Consider the following 22,797-nt stretch of genomic DNA (forward strand, 5'->3'; position numbering starts at 1 on the left):
TTTTCAACTCTTAACGGTTGAGTTGTTTAACGTCATCAATTCAATTCAGACTTTGATCGTATGTCAAATTGGATTGAGGATAGGACCTAGCTCATGGGAAGGCTGTGAAGATTAAGGGAGATAACAAATACGAAGTATGTAGCACAGTAAGGACTCAAATATTAATCATTTTAAATTAGTAATTGTATTATTTCTGAACTGGGTGCTTGCTAAAGGAGATACACAGATTGTAAAATGAGATCTCCATTGTCGAGCATAGAATCCTTCTACATGGAATAAGCTGTACACCAATAATGTCATTTACCCTAAGAGACATGTAGAAACTCTTTGTTATCCAGAATGCCATCTATGCAAAATATATTTAAGAGGTGGGAAGTGAAAAATGAATCAATGCAGCTAAATTAGGTACCAGACAGTATATATATACCTTGTACAAGTGATGGGTCCAAAATAGTAGATGAGTAATTGCCAATAGTAGGTTTTTGTTGTAGTTACCTACAAGAGTAATCATGATTCTTCTCATGTGGCACTATTATTATTGATCTTTCACAGAGAGAGTCATGTTATCCATGCTTATGTGCAATGGACAAAGCTTTTCCAACTTCGTCCTATTCTAGATGTTACATGCCAGAAGTTCACTCCTGCAATCAGCAAGTGGGATGCAGGTAGAGAAAGACAGAGATTTCAGAGCCACACAGACAGAGCAGTCATTCCCAGACCGTCACTAACTCCACACCCACATTCAGTAGAGAGCACTGAAGGAAAGCCTTATCTGCACTTTCAAAACTGATACGACAGCTTTTAAGGTCTAACACTGAGCAGCTGTGGACTCAGAGACAGAGAATGTCCTGAAAAATAGTAACAAGGTCCATGATAGAAAGAAATAACATGAGCTACACATAAAGGATTTAGAAGAGTTCTGCAAATGTGGAAAGTCCTTAAGAAAAGTTAGCTTTTATTATTATTTTTTTCTAGGAAAAAAGCAACTTGGACCCACAAAACAGCAACAGTGGAAACTGGACAGCTGAAAAATATGTAGAACCATTGGAAACTTAGAAATTTAGACCCCCAAATCACCAAAGAATATTTTATTTGTTCAAGAGAACAAACTCCTTAGTAGATAGGGGCACTTATAATACACTTGAAGACTTTTTTGTGGTTGATTTCTTGTGTGGGTTAACTCTAAAGTAATCTGCATATACAGGTTATTCCTTAGTTTTAAATTTGTCATCTTCATAAAGTTCCAACCTAAAACCCTTCCAGGTATTATTGCACCTGAGAGTATATGGATCTACTTTAGCTGTTAAAGTCTGAGGGACCACCCAGAGTGGGCAGATCAGATAAGCACGTCGCCCCACAGGAAGCTGCTTTCAGTTGTTTGCTGGGGCATGCCTTGGTATCAGTCACAGATGTTACTCAAAGATGAGACCCCTTCAGCCCTTATTCATAGCCCTTCCACTCTTCTTTGTTTCAATTCTGTAATAAACATTTATCGAATTTTAGATATTGACAAGGCCAGGAATATGTGTCTGGCCAGCCACAGCCAGGTAAACGTCATACGCAAACTAAAAGACAAATGCAGTCAGGGGAGCTGTGAACACCCTCAAGCCCCCGAACTATGACCTATGCTTTGAGTTCTGTGTGTGACTGAAAAAGAAAAACAGAAGAGTTGCCTGTTAGAGATAGTTTTGTTTTCCTGGTTTTGAAGATATAATCCTTAGATTTGTAAATCATTCTTTGTAAGGGCGAGACACTGCTTTCCAGTTGTCTACCATTTGACTCACCTGAACTTTTTGAATGCATACTCCTATACATTCTTTGTCAGTACATTGATTTTGAAGTTGTTTTATAAAAGTTAATGACTCATGGGGCCATCTGTGCAACTTAAACACAATGGCAACCTATGCAGGTTGTTGCTGTGTGTCATATACTGTGCCTGCTGTGTATATTTCTTCTAATTAGTCATACATCCTGAATCAGTTAAGGATGACTGTGGTGAGACATACAAATCGTACCAGGACTGCTTTTAGCCTGACCTATGGTGAACTTGAATGGGTAAAGTACTCCCTGGAGAGAAAATTGCTCACTGTATAGGTAGGCGTACTCCTTTCTTTCAAGGCAACAGGATACATTTAACAACAAGGAAAAAGGAGTTTATCAAATATATCCTGAGTAAGACCCTTTGGTGGCTGGTTGTTTTTCAGGCCCAATTTCTTGGCTTCTCAGATGTATCCTTTAGAAAAAGAAAAAAGAGTAGTCCAAAAGCTGAAATTTGTCAAGAAACATATCCTGTTCATGAAGAAGTCCTAGTAGAGGATGGAAACAACTTTAATTTAGGTTCTAGTAAACAGTCTGGGGTGATTTTCAGATAAACCATGAAGCCATCAACTTGTATTTAATTTGCTGTCATAAAATTTAATTGCTCTCAAGCAAAACAAGTTCTAATTAGATGTGATATGAAAAAATTAAAACACAGCATATTAACAAGGGAAACTGATCTCTAGATAATAAAAGTGATAGAAAGGACATATTGAACTTAAGGAGTGGTCTGGAGAGAGTACCAACAACTAAATGAGGAAAATTTAGTGTGGTCGTGGTAGGAGGAAAGGTAGCCAAAGAAAAGAATCCTGTGTTAATGAGCCTCTGGTCAGAGACTGAGACTACAGAAAAGAGTAAAAAATAAAATGAAAAAGGTCAAAGGAACTCTAGGTTATCTGAACTCACCTCATTATACAACAGATGAAGAAACTGAGGCCTCTCATGGCAAAGTGACTTGTTCAAGGACACAAAGCAAGACAATGTTATTACTAAGGCATATGTATGTCCTCTTCTTCATTGTTAGGTAACGTATGCTAAAGTATAGTGGGCACTGTCTTCATACTTGGATGTGAAAAGAGGAAGTTTCTAGTAGTATTTAAGATTATAGGTAGACTACCAATAAAACAATTTGCTAAATATACATGATACTCATTTAAAATAGATTCCTTCTACCAGTGATGTCACAATTGGTAGTGTACGGAGGGTTTTGTCCATGTAATCCAAAGTTGTGGCAAATTTTAGAAATTTTTCTTGGGAAAGAATATGTAATAAGAAAGTGATACAAACTTGAAATATAGCTTTAACAATCAATAAATTCTCTAAGTACTTTTAAATGGACTGGAAGACCAAAGAAGATGTACACATGGCAAACAAGTGTATGAAAAGGTGTTCAACATCATTTGTCACTGGGAAATTAAAAATTAAAACAACAATGAAATTATACTACACACCTATTAGAGTGGCTAAAATTCCAAAAACAGATAATACCAATTGTTGGTGAGGATGTGGAAAAAAGAATTCTCATTGATTGCTGGCAGAAATGCAAAATAGTCTAGCCATTTTGGAAAGCAGTTTGGCAGTTTGCAGGAAGCTAAACATAGTCCTAATATATGATCTAGCAATTGTTCTCCTAGGTGTTTACCCAACTGAATTGAAAACTTATGTCTACCCCCAAATCGCCATGCAAATGTTTAGAGCAGCTTCATTCATAATTGTCCCAAACTGGAAGCAACAAAGATGTTCTTCACCAGGTGAATGAATGAAAAAATAAATAAATAAAACTATGGTACATCCATACAATGGAATACTATTCAGTAATAAAAAGAAATGAGCCATCAAGCAATGAAAAGACATGGATGAATTTTAAATGCATATTGCTATGTCAAAGAAGTCTGTCTGAAAGGCTATATGCAGTATGATTCCAATTATATCACATTCTGGAAAAGACAAAACTACAGAGATGGAAGCAATTAGTGATTGCCAGAGGTTTGGTGTGGGAGAAGGGGAGCACAGAACAAGTGCAGCACAGGAGAAGTTTTAGAGTGATGAAACTATTTTGAGAGGTACAATTGTGGATATGTGTCACTATGTATTTGTCAAAATCCATAGAAATGTACAGTAGAGAGAGTAGAGCTTAATGTATACAAATTAAAGAAAAATCATTTATGAGGTTGGGAGAATCCCAGGATGAAATGTCCAACATGACAAAAATTGTAACTGTATTACAAATGTGGGAAACAACCTCACTGTAGGTTCTATAGGGGAAGGTTACTGACCTAAGTAACTGGAAATAAGTGAGGTCTGTATGACTAAAAAAGATGGCAAAAGAAATTATACATAAGCACTATACACTCATTGATGAAGTTGTTTCCCACAGGGATAAAAGTTTTAATACCATTATACATATATACTGAAATTGAACAATTAAGTAAATGGATGATGAGTATTAGATGTCAGGTATCTCACTTTTGGAAAGAGAGGTTACAGATAAACAAGGTGACGAGGCCAGAATAAGCCATGTGGTAATGGATTAGTCAGAGGCATCAGTATGAATTCATGTTTAGCTTCATATAGCTAAAACATGGTTACATATGGAAATATTTAGAGATATGTGCATATGTATAGGTTAGTATTCACACAAATATCTTGCTGATCTGTCAGCTGAGAGGGCCAAGAAGCAATGACACTTTAGTAGCATGGACACTAAGCATCCAGTTCTTGGGTTCCCATACCTTTCTGCAATAAAAGGAATGAGGGCTTCTTGGGGGAAATGTCTGATTCTAAGACAGGAACAAGAAATATACAAGTGAAGTTTAGAGAAAAAAGAATAAAAAGAAATGAACAAAGCCTCCAGAAATGTGGGACTATGTGAAAAGACCAAATCTACGTCTGATTGGTGTACCTGAAAGTGACGGGGAGAATGGAACCAAGTTGGAAAACACTCTGCAGGATATTATCCAAGAGAACTTCCCCAATCTAGCAAGGCAGGCCAACCTTCAAATTCAGGAAATACAGAGAATGCCACAAAGATACTCCTCGAGAAGAGCAACTCCAAGACACATAATTGTCAGATTCACCAAAGTTGAAATAAAGGAAAAAATGTTAAGGGCAGCCAGAGAGAAAGGTCGGGTTACCCACAAAGGGAAGCCCGTCAGACTAACAGCTGATCTCTCAGCAGAAACTCTACAAGCCAGAAGAGAGTGGGGACCAATATTCAACATTCTTCAAGAAAAGAATTTTCAACCCAGAATTTCATATCCAGACAAACTAAGCTTCATAAGTGAAGGAGAAATAAAATTTTTTACAGACAAGCAAATGCTGAGAGATTTTGTCACCACCAGGCATGCCCTAAAAAAGCTCCTGAAGGAAGCACTAAACATGGAAAGGAACAACCAGTACCAGCCACTGCAAAAACATGCCAAATTGTAAAGACCATTAAGGCTAGGAAGAAACTGCATCAACTAACGAGCAAAATAACCAGCTAACATCATAATGACAGGATCAAATTCACACATAACAATATTAACTTTAAATGTAAATGGGCTAAATGCTCCAATTAAAAGACACAGACTGGCAAATTGGATACAGAGTCAAGACCATCAGTGTACTGTATTCAGGAAACCCATCTCACATGCAGAGATACACATAGGCTCAAAATAAAGGGATGGAGGAAGATCTATCAAGCAAATGGAAAACAAAAAAAGGCAGGGGTTGCAATCCTAGTCTCTGATAAAACAGACTTTAAACCAACAAAGATCAAAAGAGACAAAGAAGGCCATTACATAATGGTAAAGGGATCAATTTAACAAGAAGAGCTAACTGTCCTAAATATATATGCACCTAATACAGGAGCACCCAGATTCATAAAGCAAGTCCTGAGTGACCTACAAACAGACTTAGACTCCCACACAATAATAATGGGAGACTTTAACACCCCACTGTCAACATTAGACAGATCAACGAGACAGAAGGTTAACAAGGATACCCAGGAATTGAACTCAGCTCTGTACCAAGCGGAACTAAGGGACATCTCCAGAACTCTCCACCCCAAATCAACAGAATATACATTCTTTTCAGCACCACACCACACCTATTCCAAAACTGACCACATAATTGGAAGTAAAGCACTCCTCAGCAAATGTAAAAGAACAGAAATTATAACAAACTGTCTCTCACACCACAGTGCAATCAAACTAGAACTCAGGATTAAGAAACTCACTCAAAACCGCTCAACTACGTGGAAACTGAACAACCTGCTCCTGAATGACTACTGGGTACATAATGAAATGAAGGCAGAAACAAAGATGTTCTTTGAAACCAATGAGAACAAAGACACAACATACCAGAATCTCTGGGACACATTCAAAGCAGTGTGTAGAGGGAAATTTATAGCACTAAATGCCCACAAGAGAAAGCAGAAGAGATCTAAAATTGACACTCTAACATCACAATTAAAAGAACTAGAAAAGCAAGAGCAAACACATTCAAAAGCTATCAGAAGGCAAGAAATAACTAAGATCAGAGCAGAATGGAAGGAAATAGAAACACAAAAAACCCTTCAAAAAATTAATGAATTCAGGGGCTGGTTTTTGGAAAAGATCAACAAAATTGGTAGACCACTAGCAAGACTAATAAAGAAGAAAATAGAGAAGAATCAAATAGACGCAATAAAAAATGATAAAGGGGATATCACCACCAATCCCACAGAAATACAAACTGCCATCAGAGAATACTAGAAACACCTCTACGCAAATAAACTAGAAAATCTAGAAGAAATGGATAAATTCCTGGATACATAAGTCCTCCCAAGACTAAACCAGGAAGAAGTTGAATCTCTGAATAGACCAATAACAGGCTCTGAAATTGAGGCAATAATCAATAGCTTACCAACCAAAAAAAGTCCAGGACCAGATGGATTCACAGCCGAATTCTACCAGAGGTACAAAGAGGAGCTGCTACCATTCCTTCTGAAACTATTCCAGTCAATAGAAAAAGAGGGAATCCTCCCTTACTCATTTTATGAGGCCAGCATCATCCTGATACCAAAGCCTGACAGAGACACAACCAAAAAAGGGAATTTTAGGCCAATATCCTTGATGAACACTGATGCAAAAATCCTCAATAAAATACTGGCAAACTGAATCCAGCAGCATGTTAAAAAGCTTATCCACCATGATCAAGTGGGCTTCATCCCTGGGATGCAAGGCTGGTTCAACATATGCAAATCAATAAATGTAATCCAGCATATAAACAGAACCAAAGACAAAAACCACATGATTATCTCAATAGATGCAGAAAAGGCCTTGACAAAATTCAACAACCCTTCATCTTAAAAACTCTCAATAAATTAGATATTGATGGGACGTATCTCAAAATAATAAGAGCTATCTATGACAAACCAACAGCCAATATCATACTGAATGGCCAAAGCTGGAAGCATTCACTTTGAAACCAGGTACAAGACAGGGATGCCCTCTCTCACCACTCCTATTCAACATAGTGTTGGAATTTCTGGCCAGGGAAATCAGGCAGGAGAAGGAAATAAAGGGTATTCAATTAGGGAAAGAGGAAGTCAAATTGTCCCTGTTTGCAGATGACATGATTGTATATCTAGAAAACCCCATCGTCTCAGCCCAAAATCTCCTCAAGCTGATAAGCAACTTCAGCAAAGTCTCAGGATACAAAATCAATGTACAAAAATCACAAGCACTTATACACCAATAACAGACAAACAGAGAGCCAAATCATGAGTGAACTCCCATTCACAATTGCTTCAAAGAGAAGAAAATACCTAGGAATCCAACTTACAAGGGATGTGAAGGACCTCTTCAAGGAGAACTACAAACCACTGCTCAATGAAATAAAAGAGGATACAAACAAATGGAAGAACATTCCATGTTCATGGGTAGGAAGAATCAATGTTGTGAAAATGGCCATACTGCCCAAGGTAATTTATAGATTCAATGCCATCCCCATCAAGCTACCAATGCCTTTCTTCACAGAATTGGAAAAAACGACTTTAAAGTTCATATGGAACCAAAAAAGAGCCTGTATCGCCAAGTCAATCCTAAGCCAAAAGAACAAAGCTGGAGGCATCACGCTACATGACTTCAAACTATACTACAAGGCTACAGTAACCAAAACAGCATGGTACTGCTACCAAAACAGAGATATAGACCACTGGAACAGAACAGAGCCCTCAGAAATAATGCCACATATCTACAACTATCTGATCTTTGACAAACCTGACAAAAACAAGCAATCGGGAAAAGATTCCCTATTTAATAAATGGTGCTGGGAAAACTGGCTAGCCATATGTAGAAAGCTGAAACTGGATCCCTTCCTTATACCTTATACAAAAATTAATTCAAGATGGATTAAAGACTTACATGTTAGACCTAAAACCATAAAAACCCTAGAAGAAAACCTAGGCAATACCATTCAGGACATAGGCAAGGGCAAGGACTTCATGTCTAAAACACCAAAAGCAATGGCAACAAAAGCCAAAATTGATAAATGGGATCTAATTAAACTAAAGAGCTTCCGCACAGCAAAAGAAAGTACCATCAGAGTGAACAGGCAACTTACAGAATTGGAGAAAATTTTTGCAACCTACTCATCTCACAAAGGGCTAATATCCAGAATCTACAATGAACTCAAACAAATTTACAAGAAAAAAACAAACAACCCCATCAAAAAGTAGGCAAAGGATATGAAAAGACACTTCTCAAAAGAAGACATTTATGCAGCCAAAAAACACATGAAAAAATGCTCATCATCACTGGCCATCAGAGAAATGCAAATCAACACCACGTTGAGATACCATCTTGCACCAGTTAGAATGGCGGTCATTAAAAAGTCAGGAAACACCAGGTGCTGGAGAGGATGTGGAGAAATAGGAACACTTTTACACTGTTGGTGGGACTGTAAACTAGTTCAACCATTGTGGAAGTCAGTGTGGCGATTCCTCTGGGATCTAGAACTAGAAATACCATTTGACCCAGCCATCCCATTACTGGGTATATACCCAAAGGATTATAAATCCTGCTGCTATAAAGACACATGCATATGTATGTTTATAGCAGCACTATTCACAATAGCAATGACTTGGAACCAACCTAAATGTCCAACAATGATAGACTGGATTAAGAAAATGTGGCACATATACACCATGGAATACTATGCAGCCATAAAAAATGATGAGTTCATGTCCTTTGTAGGGACATGGATGAAACTGGAAACCATTATTCTCAGCAAACTATCACAAGGAGAAAAAACCAAACACCGGATGTTCTCACTCATAGGTGGGAATTGAACAACCAACGAGAACACATGGACACAGGAAGGGGAACATCACACACCGGGGACTGTTGTGGGGTGGGGGGAGGGGGGAGGGATAGCATTAGGAGATATGCCTAATGCTAAATGATGAGTTAATGGGTGCAGCACACCAACATGGCACATGTATACATATGTAACAAACCTGCACGTTGTGCACATGTACCCTAAAACTTAAAGTATAATAATAATAAAATTAAAAAAAAAGAATATGCAAGTAAGATTTGGGTATTTGAAGTACCACAAAAAAGGAAGTACTCAGAAAAAGCCAACAAACAAACAAAACACAGTGATAGGGGCACATCAAAGGGACACAAGATCTCACTGAAAGAGCTCCCAGTAGTAAAAATTGGAACAATTTGAGCAACCAAAATAAATAAAGTAGCATCAGATTATAATCCAAAGTATAAAACAAATATTCATGAATCCATACTGACATAAATGATTGAATAAATAAACAAATAGAAGGAGAGAGACCACCTCCCTTGCAGAAGTATTTCAAATAATTTAGGTAGATAGTCCTCAAGGAGGTAGAGCATAATTCCCCAGTCCTTAAGTGGGAGCTGTACATAGGGACTCCCAACCAACGAGTACATGATAGAAAGGGGTGAAGAGAATAACTTCATAGTGGAGACACCTGATAAACACAGCTCAGTCAGGTGATCAACACCAACAGTGATATCAATATATCACCGTAGTGATGGCAATATGCCCTTGATAGATGTGATGAAAATGGCATTTTCACTCTTTGGGCTTTCTCCCCAAAACGTATAACCTCAGTTTAATTGTTAGTCAAATCCCAACTGAGGGATATTTTATAAACTATCGGACCAGTACTTCTCAAAACCAAATGTTATCAAAAACAAGTTATGAGCCACATGTGATGGCTCATGCCTGTAATCCCAGCACTTTGGGAGGCCAAGGCAGGAGGATCACTTGAACCCAGAAGTTTGGGATAGTGAGACCTCGTCCCTGCAAAAATTTAAGAAAAATTGGCTGGGTGTGGTGGTGCATGCCTGTTCCAGCTACTAAGGAGGCTAAGGCAGGAAGATCACTTGAGCCCGGGAGATTGAGGCTGCAATGAGCCATGATTGTGCCAGTGCACTCCAGCCTGGGTAACAAAGTGAGACCCTGTCTCAAAAACCAAAAAGAGACTAAACCAAAAAACAAGATAAGTTTGAGAAACTGACATAGCCAAGAAGAGTCTACAGAGACATAATACTACATGCAATATGGTATCTTGGATGGGATCCTGACACAGAAAATGAACATTAGGTAAAAATGAAAGAAAACTGATTAAAGTATGTACTTTAGTTAATAATGTGTCAATATTGGTTCATTAATTGGAAGGTATATCATACTAATGTAAGATATTAATAATAAGGGAAACTGAGTGTGGTGTATATGCAAACTCTCTGTACTATCTTCCCAATTTTTTTCATACTGTTCTAAAACAAGAAAAGTTTACTTAAAAAATGTGTTGGGGGAAGAGGTTCATATTGGGGTGCTGAGTTTCATATGTTTGCAGGACAAATAATGAGATTAGGTATTCCACAATGCCCTGAATCATAGGGCTGGCCATTTTGATCTTGCCAATAGTTTCAAAGTAATTTTTTTAGAGGTAGAGGGGTGGAAATTGTTTCAACAGGTATGCACTACTGTATTTTAAGATGGAATGAAGTGGGAAACACTATTTTGCTTTAATCTTAGAGGATATTAATATCACAAAAGTAATAATTTTTTAATACTCACCTTACATTTCTTCAGGTTTCCACTTCCGCGGATGACCAATTAGTAACCAGGGATCAGTTGAAAGAAGAAAAATCTTGATGTTTTCTAAATTGGGAAATACAATTATGTATCACTTACTGATGGACATATACTCTGAGAATTAGGCAATTTTGTCCTTGCGAGCATTATAGAGTGCACTTACACAAACCTAGATGGTACAGCCTACTATACACCTAAGTTATATTGTACAGTCTATTGCTCCTAAGTTGCAAACCTATATAGCATGTTACCGTACTGAATACTGTATTCAATTGTGATACAGTGGTACTTGTGTATCTAAACATAGAAAAGGGACATTAAAAATTCAGTATCATAATCTTATGGGACCACCACTACACATGTGGTTCATCACTAACTGAAACGGTGTTATGCAGCACTTTACTATACTAAACATAGAGTCTTTAGGATTTTCCATGCTAAAATCTTTCTGAAATGATACATCCTCAGCCCATTCAATTGTTCAGGGACAGACTATCTAGTTTGTAAATTCTGCATTTCTTTAGCTTTCCTCATTATCCTCTCTTCCAGTCTCTCATTAGATGGAAAAAGATTATTTTTACAGGGTGAAAAGAAAAAATACAGAGCATCAAAAGTATTATCCAAAATGGGCTTCTTGAATTATCTGCAGATCTGATTTTTGTATGCTATTTTTCCCACTTAATGCATTATCACTTGCCCATATCTGGGCATATTTGAGATGCCCAGAATTGAGATTGTTTGCAGAAAGCAGTCCTGCAAGCAGATTGTTCATGGTTCAGAATCTCCTGTCCTTTCTTCACTCTGACCAAGTTACACTTGTTCATGGCCTTGGGTTTATAAGGCATCCTTAAAGATCCACTTAACTTTGTGCTCAGAACTGATGCTGACTTCAAGTGTGATCTGGTCATCAGGTTGCCAGTATCCAATATGATACTTTATCAACTTAGAGGCGGATGAATCATCAGTACCATTTCTTCCCACACCTGAATCCTGCTTAGAGGCCTTGGCCTCAAACACTGCTTTTATAGTCTCTTACAGGAGAAAATCAGCAGCAAAGTCTTACTTAGGCCATTTAATGAATTTATAACATGTTTGAGAGCAAGGGAAACAAAGAGGTTTTTACAAAAGTTGGGCCAGTCTGTAAACACAGTACTGGTCAAATTCCAGCAAACCTGAACTAGAGGGCACACATACTAAATATCCTACAGTTTCAGTTTTCTTAATAACAAGCAACAGAGTGTCTGTTGAGTTCATAACACAACACAGTTCTTTTACTTTCCATCATTCTCTTTATTTCTGAATATACTCTATGTCAGTCTTTCAAATACACTATTCTTCAATAGCTTGTGCTAGTCTGCTCTCGTATCACTTTCTCAACATCTTACCAGACCACTGAGCACACACTAATGCCATTGGAACATTTTCTATAGTGTGAGTGTGTATGTGTTTGTGTGTGAGTGTCAGTGGGTGTGCATGTCAGGAGGGAGTAATTTCTTTCATAGGCCAACATAAATGAAAGGCTCTTATTAGCTTTGTGGAGAGAATTTCAGCCCTTTTGGTCAAAGGAAAGGGAATTTACTAGGATAAGGGCCCCATATCCCTGTAAAATGACACACTAACTTCCCAACGAAGTCAGACAAGAAAATTTACAATGAAGGGTGAGCTTCTTATAGCCAGGTAGCCACTGGGGTCCACATGAAAGGCTGGCTGTGCTTTCCCTCTATAGAGAGCATGGGCTAAGAAAGTCAGCAAGTCGGTTGCCTTGTGAACCACCTCTACAATGGCATGGGGTCTGGGTACACAGGGGACAGGAGGGTAAGGCAGGTGAATGAATGAGAAGGGAACGTGGTCATGCCTCTGTTTCATGAGTCTTTCTTTGCTTTGATACCTTGTGTCATGTGTGAAAGGGGTGGTAAAATTTAGGTTTTTTTTTAAAAGTCTGATAGCTGTGAGTTTTCTGGGGCTGCCATAACAGAGTATCACAAACTTGGGAGCTTAGAACAACAGAAATGTATTATCTCAAAATTCTGGAGGCCGGAAGTCTGATATCAAGATGTTGGCAAGGCCATGCTCCTTTCAAGGGCATTAGGGAAGCTCCTTTTCCAGGCCCCTCTCCTAGCTTCTGAGAGCTCCTTGCCTTATGGCAGTATAATTCCAATCTTCACATGGTATTCCTGTGTGCATGTCTGTGTGTCCAAATTTCCCCTTGATATAAAGGCATGAGTCATATTGGTTAAGGGGCCTACAGTACTCCATTATAGCTTCATTTTAACTGTATCTTCAACATTGCTATTTCCAAATAAGATCACATTCTGAGGTACTGGGGGTTAGAACTCCAGTGTGTGAATTTTTACACAGTCCAACTCATAAGAACATCAAACTGTATACAGACACTTAGCAATTATCCTGAAAAGAGCAGTTCTTTGAGTTGATAGGTTTCTGTGCTAGAAGCCTTTCTTTTTGATCTGTGAAGTAATTAAACCAGTGTTCTGGCCAGGATATGTTAAAATCATAACAATGGCATGCATTTGGGCTGGATATAATTGTACATTTTTTTAGGTAAAATTACAATATTTATGTTAAAATAATATGAAATATTTGCATAACAAAAGCTTTAATATGTGTGATCCATTTTCCTTTGAATTCAAAATATACCTGCAGATGGAAATACACGAAGGTATTAAAAGCAGTTACTACTGGTGGGAAGGAATATAAAGTCTATCTTTTCTTCCCTTTCTGATTTTCGAATTGTATAGGTAGCAGGATTTTTTTTAATACTTTAAGTTCTAGGGTACATGTGCACAACATGCAGGTTTGATACATAGGTATACATGTGCCATGTTGGTTTGCTGCGCCCATCAACTCATCATTTACATTAGGTATTTCTCCTAATGCTGTCCCTCCCCCAGGCCCCTACCGACCGAAAGGCCCCAGTGTGTGATGTTCCCCACACTGTGTCCGAGTAATCTCATTGTTCAATTCCCACCTATGAGTGAGAACATGTGGTGTTTGGTTTTCTGTCCTTGTGATAATTTCCTGAGAATGATGGTTTCCAGTTTCACCCATGTCCCTGCAAAGGACATGAACTCATCCTTTTTTATGGCTGCATAGTATTTCACGGTGTATATGTGCCACATTTTCTTTATCCAGTCTATCATTGATGGACATTTGGATTGGTTCCAAGTCTTTGCTATTGTGAATAGTGCCACAATAAACATAGGTATGCATGTGTGTTTATAGTAGCATGATTTATAATCCTTTGGGTATATACCCAGTAATGGGATGGCTGGGTCAAATGGTATTTCTAGTTCTAGATCCTTGAGGAATTGCCACACTGTCTGCCACAATGGTTGAACTAATTTACACTCCCACCAACAGTGTAAAAGCTTTCCTATTTCTCCACATCCTTTTCAGGATCTTGTTGTTTCCTGACTTTTTAATGATTGCCATTCTAACTGGCATGAGATGGTATCTCAATGTGGTGTTGATTTGCATTTCTCTGAAGACCAGTGATGATGAGCATTTTTTCATGTGTTTTTTGGCTGCATAGATGTCTTCTTTTGAGAAGTGTCTGTTCATATCCTTTGCCCACTTTTTGATGGGGTTGTTTGTTTTTTTCTTATAAATCTGCTTAAGTTCTTTATAGATTCTGGATATTAGCCCTTTGTCAGATGGGTAGATTGGAAAAATTTTCTCCCATTCTGTAGGTTGCCTGTTTACTCCGATGGTAGTTTCTTTTGCCGTGCAGAAGCTCTTTAGTTTAATTAGATCCCATTTGTCTATTTTGGCTTTTGTTGCCATTGTTTTTGGTGTTTTAATCATGAAGTCCTTGCCCATGCCTATGTCCTGAATGGTATTGCCTAGGTTTCCTTCTAGGGTTTTTATGGTTTTAGGGCTAACATTTAAGTCTTTAATCCATCTTGAATTAATTTTTGTATAAGGTATAAGGAAGGGATCCAGTTTCAGCTTTCTGCACATGTCTAGCCAGTTTTCCCAGCACCATTTATTAAATAGGGAATCCTTTCCACATTGCTTGTTTTTGTCAGGTTTGTCAAAGATCAGATGATTGTGGATGTGTGGTATTATTTCTGAGGGCTCTGTTCTGTTCCAGTGGTCTATATCTCTGTTTTGGTACCAGTACCATGCTGTTTTGATTACTGTAGCCTTGTAGTATAGTTTGAAGTCAGGTAGTGTGATGCCTCCAGCTTTGTTCTTTTTGCTTAGGATTGTCTTGGCAATGCAGGCTCTTTTTTGGTTCCACATGAACTTTAAAGCAGTTTTTTCCAATTCTGTGAAGAAAGTCTTTGGTAGCTTGATGGGGATGACATTGAATCTATAAATTACCTTGGGCTGTATGGCCATTTTCACAATATAGATTCTTCCTATCCATGACCATGGAATGATTTTTCATTTGTTTGTATCCTCTTTTATTTCATTGAGCAGTGGTTTGTAGTTCTCCTTGAAGAGGTCCTTCATGTCCCTTGTAAGTTGGATTCCTAGGTATTTTCTTCTCTTTGACGCAATTGTGAATGGGAGTTCACTCGTGATTTGGTTCTCTGTCTGTTACGGGTATGTAGGAATGCTTGTGATTTTTGCACATTGATTTTGTATCCTGAGACTTTGCTGAAGTTGCTTATCAGCTTAAGGAGATTTTGGGCTGAGATGATGGGGTTTTCTAAATATACAGTCATGTCATCTGCAAACAGGGACAATTTGACTTTCTCTTTTCCTAATTGAATACCCTTTATTTCTTTCTGTTGTCTGATTGTCCTGGCCAGAACTTCCAACACTATGTTGAATAGGAGTGGTGAGAGAGGGCATCCCTGTCTTGTGCCAGTTTTCAAAGGGAATGCTTCTGGTTTTTGCCCATTCAGTATGATATTGGCTGGGGATTTGTCATAAACAGCTCTTATTATTTTGAGATACGTTCCATCTATACCTAGTTTATTGAGAGTTCTTAGCATGAAGGGCTGTTGAATTTTGTCAAAGGCCTTTTCTGCATCTATTGAGATAATCATGTGGTTTTTGTCTTTGGTTCTGTTTATGTGATGGATTATGTTTATTAATTTGCGTATGTTGAACCAGCCTTGCATCCCAGGGATGAAACTGACCTGATCATGGTGGATAAGATTTTTTATGTGCTGCTGGATTTGGTTTGCCAGTATTTTATTGAGGATTTTTGCATAATGTTCATCAGGGATATTGGTCTAAAATTCTCTTTTGTTGTTGTGTCTCTGCCAGCCTTTGGTATCAGGATGATGTTGGCCTCAAAATGAGTTGGGGAGGATTCCCTATTTTTCTATTGATTGGAATAATTTCAGAAGGAATGGTACCAGCTCCTGTTTGCACCTCTGGTAGAATTTGGCTGTGAATCCCTCTGGTCCTGGACTTTTTTTGGTTGGTAGGTTACTAATTACTGCCTCAATTTCAGAGCCTGTTGTTAGTCTATTCAGTGATTCAACTTCTTCCTGGTTTAGTCTTGGGAGGGTGTATGTGTCCAGGAATTTATCTATTTCTTCTAGATTTTCTAGTTTATTTGCATAGAGGTGTTTATAGTATTCTCTGATGGTAGTTTGTATTTCTGTGAGATCGGTGGTGATATATATCCCCTTTATCATTTTTTATTGTGCCTATTTGAATCTTCTCTCTTTTCTTCTTTATTAGTCTTGCTAGTGGTCTATCAATTTTGTTGATCTTTTCAAAAAACCAGCTCCTGGGTTCATCGATTTTTTGAAGGGTTTTTTGTGTCTCTGTTTCCTTCACTTCTGCTCTGATCTTAGTTATTTCTTGCCTTCTGCTGGCTTTTGAATGTGTTTGCTCTTCCTTCTCTAGTTATTTTAATTGTGATGTTAGGGTGTCAATTTTAGATCTTTCCTGCTTTCTCTTGTGGGCATTTGGTGCTATAAATTTCCCTCTACACACTGCTTTAAATGTGTCCCAGAGATTCTGATACGTTGTGTCTTTGTTCTCATTGGTTTCAAAGAACATCTTTATTTCTGCCTTCATTGCGTTATTTACCCAGTAGTCATTTAGGAGCAAGTTGTTCAGTTTCCATGTAGTTGTGCAGTTTTGAATGAGTTTCTTAATCCTTAGTTCTAATTTGATTGCATTGTGGTCTGAGAGACAGTTTGCTTTGATTTCTGTTCTTTCACATTTGCTGAGGAGTGCTTTACTTCCAATTATGTGGTCAATTTTAGAATAAGTGCAATGTGATGCTGAGAAGAATGTATATTCTGTTGATTTGGGTTGGAGAGTTCTGTAGATGTCTATTAGTTCTGGTTGGTGCAGAGCTGAGTTCAAGTCCTGGATATCCTTGTTAACCTTCTGTCTCGTTGATCTAATATTGGCAGTGGGGTGTTCAAGTCTCCCATTATTATTGTGTGGGAGTCTAAGTCTCTTTGTAGGTCTCTAAGGACTTGCTTTATGAATCTGGGTGCTCCTGTATTGGATACATATATATTTAGGATAGTTAGCTCTTCTTGTTGAATTGATCCCTTTACCATTATGTAATGGCCTTCTTTGTCTCTTTTGATCTTTGTTGGTTTAAAGTCTGTTTTATCAGAGACTAGGATCGCAACCCCCGCCTTTTTTTGTTTTCCATTTGCTTGGTAGATCTTCCTCCATCCCTTTATTTTGAGCCTATGTGTGTCTCTGCACGTGAGATGGGTTTCCTGAATACAGAATATTGATGGGTCTGGACTCTTTATCCAATTTGCCAGTCTGTGTCTTTTAATTGGAGCATTTAGCCCATTTACATTTAAAGTTAATATTGTTATATGTGAATTTGATCCTGTCATTGTGATGTTAGCTGGTTATTCTGACCATTAATTGATGCAGTTTCTTCATAGCATGGATGGTCTTTATAATTTGGCATGTTTTTGCAGTGGCTGGTACTGGTTGTTTGTTTCTATGTTTAGTGCTTCCTTCAGGAGCTCTTGCAAGGCAGGCCTGGTGGTGACAAAATCTCTCAGCATTTGCTTGTCTGTAAAAAATTTTATTTCTCCTTCACTTATGAAGCTTAGTTTGGCTGGATATGAAATTCTGGTTTGAAAATTCTTTTCTTTAAGAATGTTGAATATTGGTCCCCACTCTCTTCTAACTTGTAGGGTTTCTGCAGAAAGAACTGCTGTTAGTCTGATGGGCTTTGCTTTATGGGTAACTCGACCTTTCTCTCTGGCTGCCCTTAACACTTTTTCCTTCATTTCAACCTCAGTGAATCTGATAATTATGTGTCTTGGGGTTGCTTCTCTTGAGGAGTATCTTTATGGTGTTGTCTGTATTTCCTGAATTTGAATGTTGGCCTGCCTTGCTAGATTGGGGAAGTTCTCCCAGATAATATCCGAAGGGTGTTTTCCAACTTGGTTCCATTCTTCACATCACTTTCAGGTACACCAATCGAACATAGATTTGGTCTTTTCACATAATCCCATATTTCTCGGAGGCTTTGTTCATTTCTTTTTACTCTTTTTTATCTAACCTTGTCTTCTTGCTTTATTTCATTAATTTGATCTTCAACCACTGATACACTTTCTTCCACTCGATCAAATTGGCTATTGAAGCTTGTGCATGTGTCACCAAGTTCTCGTGCCATGGTTCAGATCCATCAGGTCATTTAAGGTCTTATGTACACTGTTTATTCTAGTTAGCCATTCATATAACCTTTTTTCAAGATTGTTAGCTTCATTGCAATGGGCTCGGATGTGCTCCTTTAGCTCAGAGAAGTTTGTTATTACTGACCTTCTGAAGCCTACTTCTGTCAACTCATCAAAGTCATTCTCTGTCCAGCTTCTTTCCATTGCTGACGAGGAGCTACGATCCTTTGGAGTAGAAGAGGTGCTCTGATTTTTAGAATTTTCAGCCTTTCTTCTCTGATTTCTCCCTATTTTTGTGGTTTTATCTACCTTTGGTCTTTGATGTTGGTGACCTACAATGGGGTTTTGGTGTAGATGTCCTTTTTGTTGATGTTGATGCTATTCCTTTCTGTTTGTTAGTTTTCCTTTTAACAGTCATGTCCCTCAGCTGCAGGTCTGTTGGAGTTTGCTGGAGGTCCACTCCAGACCCTGTTTGGCTGGGTATCACCAGCAGAGGCTGCAGAACAGCAAATATTGCAGAATAGCAAGTATTGCTGCCTGATCCTTCTCCGGAATCTTCGTCCCAGAGGGGTACCCACCTATATGAGGTGTCTGTTGGCCCCTACTGGGAGGTATCTCCCAGTTGGGCTACATGGGGGTCAGGGACCCACTTGAAGAGGCAGTCTGTCTGTTCTCAGAGCTCAAACGCCGTGCTGGGAGAACCACCACTGTCTTCAGAGCTGTCAGACAGGGACATTTAAGTCTATAGAGGTTGTCTGCTGCCTTTTGTTCAACTAAGCCCTGCCCACAGAGGTGGAGTCTAGTGGCAGTAGGCCTTGCTGAGCTGCGGTGGGCTCCGCCCAGTTTGAGCTCCCCAGCTGCTTTGTTTACTTATTCAAGCCTCAGCAATGGTGGACACCCCTCCCCCGTCCAGGCTGCCACCTTGTATTTTGATCTCAAGACTGCTGTGCTAGCAGTGAGCAAGGCTCTGTGGGCATGGGACCTGCCAAGTCAGGCATGGGAGAGAATCTCCTTGTCTGCTGGTTGCTAAGACCTTGGGAAAAGCACAGTATTTGGGTGGGAGTGTCCCGTTTTTCCAGGTACAGTCTGTCACAACTTCCCTTGGCTAGGAAAGGGAAATCCCCCAACCCCTTGCACTTTCCAGGTGAGGTGATGTCCCGCCCTGCTTCGGCTCACCCTCTGTGGGCTGCGCCCACTGACCAACCGGTCCCAATGTGATGAACCAGGTACCTCAGTTGGAAATGCAAAAGTCACCTGTCTTCTGCGTCAATCACGCCGGAAGCTGCAGACTGGAGCTGTTCCTATTTGGCCATCTTGGAACGGATCTCAGTTGTACATATCTTCAAAAGGTAAATTGTCTCTTTAGAAATAACCCGTTTGTTTATCAAAATGTTCATCTTCTTACTTCGATGAGATTACCATTTCCTTTAGTGTACTTCCAAAATGCCTCCTGAATAATTCTGCATCCTGATTTTCCAACTTGGTGAAAATGCTTGAGGAGCAGTCAATTAGAAGCAATGGGGCATATGGTGATTTTATGATCAGTAAACTATGTAGAATGGGATTCTCTTATTTTTTTTCCCTGATGCCTTGGTCCTTGCTGAAACTCTGCATTTCTTAAAACTTGAGGAGAAACAATAATTTTAGTTGTTTGGTGTAAGACAGAGAGCATTTCAGAATTAATTCTGCCTTGAATTAGAAGTTCTAGAGTGGCTAATACATCTAGTGGACCCCAGATCTCTGATTCTATACTAAGTTTTAATAGTTCCATGTTAACTTTATTCTAAAAATGAATCCATCAAAGGTTTCCCGTTGTGAGCATGCTTATTGTTAATTAACAATAGAATGTAACATACAATAAAGAAGAAGTATGGGCTTGGCAAAAGCATTCAACTGTTACTTTTTAAAGAAACTAGAGTCTGAATAGGAAGTGAATCATACTTTTTATTTTTTTAAACTTCACAACAAACCCAGAATTCTTATTTTACTTCACTGAGAGAAAGTCTGAGAACCTTGATATTCTCCAGAGCACATAACAGATGCAGTGATAATTCTAAGCCTTAGACATTTGGCATAGTTGAGGTTTTATGACAAGGTATTCTGGCAGAACAGAGAAGACCCTAATGAGCAAATTAACCTTGTTAACCTTTAAAGTATTGTCCTTTTGGATCCCATGAGGTTTTTTAACAGATACACTATTTGTTTAGATCATTTCAGTTTTACGACTTGATATATTTCCAAAACTGGCTTCAAGGTCTTATTTATTTTATCCTCCAAATGAGCCTAGTAAAGTAGAAACATAACTGCATTGTTGAAAGTCACTTGCAAGCTTCTTCTGTCTTCCTTCCCATAAAATACAATTTAGTACTTAAGCTTTTTCTTTCAATAATGTATGCTGAAGCGTTGTCCATCGATGCCACATTTCCCTTTGTATGTTACAAATAAGGGTGGCTGTGTGAAATAAGACGATATCTGATTACGTGGCCTGGAACTTCCTCTTTCCTAGTTTTTGCACAGCTACAAGGCTGAGAATTAAACAAAGGGAACAGGACAGTAAGACCTGGTGAGAGCCAGATATGAAGCCTGGTGTGACAGTGGCTGCCCCAAGTTTGGAGGGACCTCAGGAGACCCATTTTATTCTAGGTCCAGGAGGAGACTGGCCTCTGCTTGCTTTAGATATAGACTTCATGGATGCAGCAAGGAGGGTCTGAAGTTTACAGGGAAAGGCAAGGATTTTGTAGCTCTTAGGAGCTTCATTATTACCATCAGGTAGCTGCCAAGCTCAGTGCCCTTTTGCTTGGCAATCAGTCTGAGTACTATTTCCCCTCCTGCCAACTTGCCCAAGGAAGGTCTGAGCCACAGGCTACTAAGTAACAATTTGCCAAATATACTAATTTCCTTTTGGTTATTTGTTCTCTAGAAGCCCAGCATTTCTGAAATCACTAAAACTTCACAGTGTGGAAACTATCACACACACATTTATTTTTGCTTCTCTCTTCATTACAGGGATAGGAATGTGCATATATTAGGAGAGTTTTACCTCCATGGCATTTGCTGCTTATACCCCATTATGTAGTGATAATAGTAGAGAATATATACAGAAGAAGAAAGCCCCCCTCCCACCAAAACAAACAACATTATTAAAAATTAGCCCTTGCAGAGAAAAAGAAGTGCTTATACACTGTTAGTGTGTAAATTAGTTCAACCATTGTGGAAAGCAGTGTGACGATTCCTCAAAGAGCTAAAAACAGAACCACGATTCAACCCAGCAATCCCATTCAACCCAGCAATCCCATTCAACCCAGCAATCCCATTACTGGGTATATACCCCAAGGAATATAAATTGTCCTATCATAAAGACACATGCATACGTATGTTCACTGCAGCACTATTCACAATAGCAAAGACATAGAATCAACCTAAATGCCCATCAATTATATACTAAAGAAAATATGGTACATATACACCATGGAATACTATGCAGCCACAAAACAGAATGAGATCATGTCCTTTGCAAGAACATGGCTGGAGCTAAATGCCATTATCCTTAGAAAACTAACACAGGAACAGAAAACCAAATACTACCTCTTCTCACTTATAAGTGGGAGCTAGGTAATGGGTACACATGGACACATAGAGGGGAACAATACACACTGGGGCTTCCTGGAGGGTGGAAGGTGAGAGGAGGGAGAGGATTAAGAAAAATAATTAATGGGTACTAGGCTTAATAGGTGGGTGACAAACCCCCATAATGTGGTATAACAAACCCCCATGATGTGGGTTTACCTATATAACAAGCCTTCACATGTACTCCTGAACTTAAGAGTTAAAAAAAAAAGATTAACCTTTACTGCGTGCTTCCTCTGCACCAGACACTGAGTTAACCATTGCACATGTATTATTTTAGTTAGCCCTCAAAATAGCTTGAAGAGGTTGGTTTGAGAGGTTGGGTGTCTGACAGGTCACACAGTTTTCTATGCATGATCCATAAACTGACCTTTATCCCATTCTTTAGAATGGGATGGTAACCTATGACTGCCTATTACAGAGTGAAGCTCTTAATTGTGCTACATATTGGCTACCTTTCTTTCCATGTCCCATTTAGTTTGTGATGGGAATAGAACAGGAGCATAGGAAGAAAATGAATAGTTACAAACCAACTCAGTAAACACAGAATAATTAGAATGTGTGTACTGTCTACTTATTGACTGTAAATTGTGATTTGCTAGCGTTCTGGGTTGTGAATGCTTGCTAGCAGGGTTCATGAGTACATAATTAC

This window comes from Nomascus leucogenys, chromosome 22a (assembly GCF_006542625.1).
Source record: "Nomascus leucogenys isolate Asia chromosome 22a, Asia_NLE_v1, whole genome shotgun sequence".
In the NCBI taxonomy this organism is placed as follows: domain Eukaryota; kingdom Metazoa; phylum Chordata; class Mammalia; order Primates; family Hylobatidae; genus Nomascus; species Nomascus leucogenys.